This window comes from Ambystoma mexicanum, chromosome 9, assembly GCF_040938575.1.
Source record: "Ambystoma mexicanum isolate Mex_15411 chromosome 9, UKY_AmexF1_1, whole genome shotgun sequence".
Classification (NCBI taxonomy): domain Eukaryota; kingdom Metazoa; phylum Chordata; class Amphibia; order Caudata; family Ambystomatidae; genus Ambystoma; species Ambystoma mexicanum.
This window is the reverse complement of record NC_090931.1, coordinates 938,399,996-938,409,673: the sequence shown is the minus strand read 5'-3', so window position 1 is coordinate 938,409,673 and position 9,678 is coordinate 938,399,996. Positions and strand designations below refer to the sequence as shown.

At 46.2% G+C, this 9,678-nt stretch overlaps 1 long non-coding RNA gene across 2 annotated transcripts in view; it reads left to right on the top strand.

The window, feature by feature from the left end:
* Positions 1-269: 269 nt before the first annotated feature.
* The window catches only part of LOC138489761 (uncharacterized), a 142,488-nt gene continuing 133,079 nt past the window's right edge, over positions 270-9,678 (top strand). For both annotated transcript variants that reach the window (XR_011274889.1, XR_011274888.1), the window contains exon 1: positions 270-518. This is a non-coding gene — a long non-coding RNA (uncharacterized lncRNA). The remainder of the gene's footprint in view (positions 519-9,678) is intronic.

Sequence of the window (9,678 nt, the reverse complement as noted above, 5' to 3'; positions counted from 1 at the left end):
CTCACCAAGAATCTCACTATATCTGGAGTCCAGAGCATCACCATAAATTGCTCAATCTTCAAGCTGGAAACCAATAACTCCAACTGTAATTCTTCAACGTAAATTCCAGTGTTTGTTTGTTCAACCTGCCCGTTTGCAGTACTTTCTCTTTCCCTCTGGTTTTCATTGATTACTGCAGCACCCCCCCCCCTTTTTGCAGCATTCTACTGCTGCATTCTCCTCTGCCTTACCTGCCTCCCGAATATCTGAGCAGGGCAAGTCATCAGACCTGCGCTGACATTTACACTCCCTCCCTTCCTTCGCTCTCATCTGTGGAGATTTGCTAGCTCCCACAATCTACTTAGTCTAATCCACAAATGCTATTCTGCAGTGGACTTGCGCTGCCTGTGCACCCTGCTGTCGACCCCCTTCTCTCTTCTTCCATGAGCGGAATCTTCATTACCCTACTGCAACTCACTGACTTGAACCCTTCCTCTGACCTTCGTCTGCATGCCTAATGTAGCCCCTCAGGCCATGAGGTGAGTCTTTTAGAGCTGCACTAATGCATACTGACCTTTCACATTTGATTGTCTGGTTTTTTAAAGTTGCTATGTACCTTCTTGTACCTTACATACCTGATGTAGCCCCCTGTGCCTGAGGTGAGACATTCCTTTGCTGCACTTACTGTCCACTCCAATGTCGTTTTCTTAGTTTCATTTGCTTCCCTGTATGCCTGATGTAGCCCCTCATTCCCTGGGACAAGGCTTTTACAGGCTGCAGTCACTCATACCTGCTTGTTACAATTGCATATCTGCTCTCCCCTTAATGCAGTTTACCCACTTGTTCCTGCACTTTGATAACTTGTTTTGTATTTAATGTACTTCTAACCTCCTCCCCTCCTTCACCTCCCTTCCTCCCCTCCTTTTATCATGTTCAGCACTTGCACAATCCAAATCGTCTCCCGACCTAGTCAGAATGTTTTGTTTGTTTTCTTAACCTCTACCCGCCCCTTCACTTCCCCTCCTCCCCCCTCTCCCTGTCCTCATACTATAGCACTTGCACTTTCCAAATGGTTCAACTTCTTTAAGAACGTTTTTGTTTTTATTTTATACCCTCTTCCTCATCCCTATTCCCACCCCCTTTGTCTTGATGTGCCTTGAAACACAATTGTAGCTGTATAGTGCGCATTATAAATAGGGACCAAAACAGTCAACAGGACTTTTTCTTCTATGCACCCTGTCTCTAGAACAAGTTACCAATGCAGATAGGACTCTACTACTCTATCCTACATATCAGGAAGGCCCGGACAACCCTTTTCTTCAAAGAACACCTCACAAATCGCTGATCGCTCTACTGAACACTAATTCTCCCTTTCTGGAGCTCGCTCTTTTCCCTGACACGCGATCCACCCCTGCTCCTCTGCTACCCTTACTTGTAATCCTCTGCGTGTGTGCCCTATGTAGCGCACTCTGTTGCATCCCAGCGAGGTTCATGCTTTATAATTCCCATAAATACAATGTGAGACTCAGAAGAGAGCGCTGGCTGGAGCAAGAGGTCACCCATCACTCAGATCCAATGAACCAGTGTGGGTTGGCTGGGCTGTGGTGACTTGCACTAACATTTGTTGTCAGAAGTGGGATTTTGCTTTATCTTGAAACTTGGGAATGACGCTGACCTTTACCTCACTTGCGCAAGTCAGTTGCTCGAGACAGGATCAATGGCATATTTTGATCATGGCAGCTTCTCTCATGTAGGAGGGCTAGACTTGCAAATGATCCTTAAAAGAATCATTCCATCCAATGCAACCCTTTCTACCCGTTTGTTCTGCAGCTACATTTAGCTTTAGGACAGTCTATCCTTACCTGGTCCTCCCCTGGCACCTATGTGTGGCATTTCTAGAATTACTATTGCAGAGTGTGCCCCATGAAAAATGTAAAATGCCGATCCTCCGTCAATGATTGAACTAGGATGCATGGCCACACCTTGAGCCCATCATACACTGAATACTAACAACTAGCTACTGCTCTTCAAAACTGCCTCAGACCCTTTAGAGTATACCTCCCTTCTACAATCCTGATCTATGGTCCAACTCAGTGGATCTTCACCCCTTCACGAACATAGAATGTCCCCTGCTACACCGCCCTTCCATAACCCTCTTTCCAATCCCCTTATCTTGTAACAACTACTTTTTCCATTGCAAATTAATGACTGGATACCTTGGGGGGGCTGTCGGGGTGCAGCGAGGATATGCAAAATCCCAGGCAATTTTTATGATTGGATAAAGTTTCCTATTCGGAGATACATGTGCACAAAATGTTAATTGATTAATGTCAATTCACATGTATTTCATGCTTAACGCTAATACTTCAAACCGGTCTCAGTAATAACTTAACTCACCTGGCAAGACTATGTACAATGTAAGTAAAACATATACTAGAGGTGATATATGAGCATTTACTTATTTTAGTGTTTCAGAATCCCCTTTCAAAGTTATAAACATTATAAATAAGAGACGTACCAGAGGCAAAATATGCAGTTAATTTGACTTACTGTAATCTTGCAATATTATTACATTTTCATTTGTATATTGTAATCACAATTCAAATAAACATGTGATATTACAACGTTCTACTTTTCGATCAAGAGGATAAGTATTATCTTCTGGTTACAGTTCGATTGCATTGCATCTGGGCTACACACATGTCACATTGTCCTTTATTTATTGTAATAACACAGGCGCTGTGCTTATTCAGGGCCTGACATCATTTGCGATACTTGGGAGACTAGTATAGCTGTCCCTCGGGACAGGTAGTGTCATGAGAGATGCAGTAGAGCAGGGATGAGGGGCGCAATACCCTCTCTCGAAAAGAAAAATCAAAGTTGTGAGGGAGCACCTCAAGCCAGGAGGAGTTCCACAGAGCAAGTATGGGTAGCCTGTTGTCTCCAGGGATGCTTGTTCCTGTAGTCTGGCTGTGATTGACAGAACCTGTTGTGGCACGGTGTGCCAAGTGTCCTGCCCTTGTGAGGGAGAGGTAAGTGTGTAAAGAGATAAGTACGACCCTATCTTGTGTGCCCAAGGGAGGTGGGACTGGCCTTTGTGGTGAACATTATTGAGGGGACATTGGCTCCACTTCAGGGCATAGAAAGGGACATGCAAACATCTGAGTCCCTGCCACTGCTGTATCATCCAGTGAAAAAGAATAGAAGGGAGGGGGATTACCAGAAAATTGATCACTAAAACAGGTGAGTATTGCGAGCCAAAAATATTAACCACTTTGTACAAAGGTTAAAATGATCCATGCACATGTTTTTGCAGACATCGATGAAGTAAGTTTGGAGAAGGAATAATACTGATGTCCTTGCATTAAGCTTACCAACACATATCGATACAAGTGAGGAAGTTAGGGGAAGAGATACGATGAATGAAAGATAAAGTAGAGGTGCTTGAAGAAGATTTAGGTGGAGGCATCTGATAAAAAAGTAGAAGTTAGGCTTGAAGGGACTATGTAGTATCATTTGCAGAGCATTTCTCAGGTCATGGAGAAGTCTCAAAGTGGAACAGTGTCCACAGGGCAGGGTCCTTTAAACCGTACAGCCTCCCTGAGACACCTCCTCTTTACCAGCCAGACGTGGCTGCAAGGATGCCCCGGGTTCGATGCAATTGGGTGGACAGGTAATCTGGGAACCAGAGGACTGGTGTCAGAATGTGGATAAGCGGACTATTAGTAACGGGCGTGTTGCTCCAGCTTTGCTTAAGAGGTGGAGTTGTGCACATGAAAGAAGAGGGATTTAAAGGAGCAAGATGATCATTGGCTATATTATTTATGTGTCCTGAATGGGGGCTTAGAGTGCTGTAAGTATCAGATCGAAGAAGACACACAGAGGGTACAAAGGTATCTGGATACATTAGAAGCACATAGCATTGGTTTTGTGTGTGTGGGGGGATCCTCAGCCTTGCATGGAATTCCCAGATCAAAGTTCACTAGTGGACATATCAGGTGATAAAATCCCCTATCATTCCTACACCCTGATGCCTCCATGCACAAGCACTCTTCCTGTGAGCTTGGCCCCAAAATGTGGCAAGACACCGCGCCTGATGAGACCCCAGCCACTGGTATGGGGGTTGCAATATCAGGTGCCCTGGGTGGGTGGAGTTCAAGATTTACTACAGCCGAAAAAGCTGAGGGCAGTGTTACAGCAGCAGTGTTACCAAAGCAACTGTATAATATGTTTTACAGACCTGAAACATGAAAACTTGACAAACATATATATTCCTGAAGTAAAGGGGCAGAGTGCAGGATCTCAGGTTACCAAGTGGTGTTTTGATAGTTTGCAGGTACATTTCATTGATAGGTATTGAATTATGGCTATGTTTCACAGACTTTAACAGAGTTTTTGGGGACCCTGGGAAACCCCATGTCCTTTTACCTGAGTACCCCCAGTGGGGATTGTTGCTTTGCATCAATAAGGATTGAATGTTACAAGTATATTTGAAGATGCTGTTAGATGTGAGGGGCCAAATGGTGAATACAAAGGATAAAGGATATTCAGCAGGAGGTGGTAGGAATAGATGGCACACATTCATACATAGAGCAGATGACTATTGGAGAAGAATGAGAGGAACTATCACAATAAGTTAGTAGAAAGCAGGAGGTGCACTGGGTTGGAGGAGCTCTCCACGCTTCTGTATGGTATGGTGGGAACGAGACACAGAGGATGGGTTTGACTGGGCCACTACTGGCTGTTGCACCAGCAGATGATTGGGGCGGGCTCGCACAGGCGCCTGGTCTCCCACACAGAGAGAGTGTGCTCAATTCACTTCCTGAGCCTATGTTGTGGTATTCAGACGGTATTTGCCACAGAACATTACATCTCCCAGCAGCCCTGTGATGCCTTCATTTGCTTGTCCTGTACTCCCTTATCATCTGTGTTCTGTGATGTGCAGCTCTTCCTCTTTTTGGTCATGGTGAACAGAGACCCTTGTGATACCCGTATGTCACCCAGGGGTGGGGGTACAACCCTGTACCCCTAGTGTACGTTCTAATCAGTGGATTCCTTATAGAAGGCAAGATGACCCCGGGGGCCTCTTGGTTTCTATTGCCTGTTACCTTGTTTTACCAAAGTCCTGGGAAGTCCTGACTCTGCCCCTTCCCCTGACTGGCTGTTGGGTGGAAGAACAATATATGGTATTGTGGGGAAGTCCAGTCCAGACTGGCTGGAGCCTTTCCAGTGACTGTATGTTGTGGGCACACCCTTGGGGTGGGACCTGTGTGAATAGAGTGTGTGACCAATATGCATTCTATGTTATAGGTGTCTGTTTTATGTGTGTGACACAAAGAATGAGACAGCCCTGCCTGAAACTGACATGAAATCAGTGTGGTGTGCTGAAAGGCTGGGTGTTTGCCCCAATCCACATTCCTTGTTATGGGTGTCTGAGTGGTAGTGAATAGCCTGAATGTCTGTGAGCCTGATTGGCTGCCTGCCTGCATGAATGCACTTCTGTCTGATTGGCTGACTGAGCTTGGCTCAGCAGAGTTAATGAGGGACAGATTTGTATATCTGGGGACCTCTCACATGCCAATTTGTTCAGAAGCTGAAGTTGAAAGTTGAAGATGCTTATCCTTGAAGCCCAGCTGGAAGAAGAAGAATTGCTGCTGCTTTCCTTTGACGAAATCTAAAAGCTGTCGAGTCTGTCAAGGGCTGATCTGAAAGAGGACCGGGCTAGGAGACCTCTCCCCGAGCTAGGAGGGAACATCATGCCGAAGCTGATCTTCATCGAGGTACCCTGGAAGCCAGTACCGAAAGGCTGTTGACCGAAGAAGGGGTTCACCGAGAAATCTTGAAGTAAAATACCAAGACATTGAGGCAGTCAAAGTTCACTGCCGTCGACTGGGGTTTGGAGGATTTCCGTACCCGCTGGAAGCCAGTCGAGTCGTGTTGCCCAGAAGTGGGGACAGCTTGACGCTGTGCTGCTCGACGAGCAAATCCGCAATGCTCCACCTTGCCTAAGAACATTGAACGAAGGGCTCCCTTGCCATCATCATCGACTGCTTTGTCCCACCGGAGAAAGTGGAGGTCGTCGACGACCGAGGAAAGTCCGCCAGTGGGTTTCCCACCACCCGAAGTCCACGAAGATGCTGAAGAGTGAAGATCCGAAGTCCAGCCCGTGGTCGAATCACGATCGCTGAAGCTATCCAGACACCCACTGCTGGGCCTTCGTTCATCACCAAGTCTTCTTTGCGGCACCAAACTCTTTGCACCGAGGTGAAACACATGCCTCATCTTCACAGGATTTCCACGATCGATCGTCAAAAAGCCCTGCGAAGGTCAAAGCTGCCATCTGTGTTCATCTTTATTCGAGGAATCTCGACACTCTGTGGCTCCTGCTTTAAAGGGAGTCCACTCTGGAGGGATCCGTCGGCGAGCCGTCAAAGAAACACTTCTAACTCAGGTACTTTGGGGTAGCTGAACATTTTAACCAGGAAACAAGACTATTTCAACATTAATGGTCTGGGCTAGTTAATACTCTTTATTACAGGTTGCCCAGGTGGGGGGATTCTCACTCAGAACTGTGACTTAGTAGCTAGAGAACCATTCTGCCATTGTTTATCTAACCTGCCTTCCTTCCCATGATCTATGCTGATACAGATGTGTTATATGATTTGTATGCCATTATAACTGTCAGTAGTTGATGCATTTTAAAGGAGTCAATAGCTACGAGTGGTACCACATAGACATTGTAGTATTTGCCATATTAGAATTACCAGAGTACAAAGTGTGTTATTAATTGATTTAAATATCTTGAATCTAATTTATATATATATAGAACTGAGTCATCACATAACATAGTGTGTGGACATTCCTTTGTGGGGGATTGGGGACTACACTGTGCTTGAGAACCAGCCTGCATCACCTCCTGAGAGCTTAAGCCTTGGTTGCTAGTCCATTGCTACCCTGTAGAGAACCTTGACTGGGGTGCTCTGTGCCTATGCTCTGCTATATAGAAGGCAGAAGTACAGGTACCCCTCTCCAGTCTTTACAAGCCCACCTACGGGTGAGACAATATGTGTATGCCTCACGCTTGGACCACAGGATCTCAAACATGCTCTGGGGTCCGTAAGAGATGTGCTTAACTTCTTCCTTGGGTAACACAACCTGTCATTCAACCACAGGAACAAAGGGTACCCTTGGCAGGAACAACAGACCTCTAGGATAGGAAGACTGCAAAATGCTGCAGAACCACACAACTCAATCCAGTGTCTTCCAAGATGGCACCACATTACACAGATCCTTATAGAATTGTGCCGTTCCCATCACACCCTAATAGAAGCCATGACAATATGAACCCATCAGTGCCCTCAACCAATAATCAGATAATTAGGGGAATTGAGACTCCTGAGAGGAATATCGAATCCCAGAGAGAGTCTTGAGTTCCCCGCAGAAGTTGGCAGGTTGGAAGGCAGAATCAGGGCAGAAAGTTTCCAGCAGCATCTGGCTGAGGACAAGAGCTGGAGAAGAAGCTAGATGATGGAAATGTAGGCCAATTTTGGGATGCCAAGATAGAAAGGTTCATATATCAGGAAAGTAATGGAGTGTTCCTGTAATTGGAGAAAAATATATGGGTAGCAGTAGCTAATGTGCAAAAGGAACAGAAAACGTCAAGCAAATTGATGAGGCAGGTCATTACCCCAGTAAACCCATTTAATGCAGCTTTGGGGAAAGTGTCAGATGAGGTTGATGATTTGCATGTGGATCATTGGGACAGGAAAAACTGCAAGCTCTGCACCTTACAGATATCATAGAATTACACACTATTTGAAACATTTCTGATATTAAATGTGGTGTGCAGTGGAGGCTGATTGTCCAGGATGAAGTGAGGGCTCATGTTGAAGTAATTGATTTTCTATTCAATACAGAGTCTGCAGTATGAATGACTACAACTACCCAACATGATGTGCCCTCAAGTCTTAGTATATACCTTCAAGGGCTGAAATGCCTGATGTTTTCTTTGGAAGAAAAGGTTTTTCCTGTCTCTATAGGAAATGAGTGTGAGGGTCTGGCTTCTGTAACCTCTGGGGGTCTGCCAATATATGGCGTGTCCCATTGGTGAGTGAATGGCACTTATTGTTGCATATCATATATCAAGAATTGTGGCAGGTGCCCATTGGCTCTCAGGAACAGCCCATTCACAAAGTACCTGCACTGCACAAGCACAAATTAAATCTTGTGAATACATGCCAGCCTGCAGCGCTCAGGTGAGGTGATGAGATTGAACAATTGGCTAATATTTTTGCAAAAGACAAATTTGACTGATGTGGGGAAGATGGATAGATAGGTAACATAAAGATTCTGCGTAACATCAAGAATGTGAAGCTATTTCCCATCCCAAAAGTAGTCGGTCTCATTAAAAGTTCGCCGGTCCGGAAAAAAGGGTGCCGGTAAGCTCACCGGCATCCTTGTTTAAGGACAGGAAGACTCTGAGTCTGCCTGCCATAGCCACTGTGCCCGACAAGTCTGATCCTGCTGGGCGCAGCGGCCATGGTAGGCAGACCAGTCACGGACGCACCAGGACTGTTAGCAACAGTGCCGGTGCTTCCGTGTCCATACTCCTGTAGAGTCCCATAGGACTCTGGGAATTCCAATTTGCCAGCGCCTAACTTTCCAGGCCGCTGCACTCGTAATGAGCCGGTGGCACCGGGAAGTCAGGCGCCAGTAAAATATTACGGGTCTGGTGGCAACCTGCCAGTAGCACCGGCAGGGTTACTGCTAGACCCGTAATGAAGCCCAGTGTGTCCTCAATTAACAAAGTGATGACTAGACTTATGGGGTTTGGGCTTGTAGGACCCATGCAGATTCACAATCCCAGCATGGCCTGTTCAGAAGAAGTCAAACCACAGATGGATATCATCCTCATTACAGACTATGTATAGATTATTGTAATCTTAATGAGGTTTTTGTCTCAATGGATGGTGTGTGTCTGTTAAAAGAGGCTGGCTGTGTAACATTAGCAAAATATTCATCATGGTTAAGGGACAACGCCATCAGCAGAAGCTAGATCAATGCATGGGGCCCAAATGTACTGTGTACAGTTGGACATCACGCTCACAGCACTCTTTCACCTCCCTTGAGGCCTTGCAGGAGTGGAAAGTATACCTACCTGTATTCTGAGGCGGCCCTGGAGAGTCCTGAAGGACATTTTCTGCACCTGTCTTATCGACATCTGTCTGCTGCTAGGCCGCCTGGGTGCAGAAGAAGAGTCTGGTGACAAGGCCAGTAAAAGCAGCAAAATAGGCAGCTTGAAAGATCCTGTTGAGAGTGACCTGAAGGAACACAACCTCCGAAAGACGTTTGAGGCACCTCCAACCCCCCCTGATTCGGCGTCCTGTGTGATGACCTGCACCTGATTCACGTGTGTCTGTTTTGCTGCTAGGCCGCCTGCTTGCCTGTGCTTGCCCTTCTCCTTCACCGGACCACAAGGCAGCATCCTCCTTCGGACTCCCCTGCACCGCCAAGTAAGCCCAGGGCTCTGCTGTGCTTTATAAATAACGTTTACATGCGCTCCTGGCCATGAGTGCACATGTGTCCCTAATTGCACATCTGGGCTTTCAATATCTACGTGTGTGCGTTAAACACCATATGCGAGTCGGCGCTGCTTTTTACCTGCTTTTTGCCAGTGGGGCTGTTTCTCATGCTTGTGAC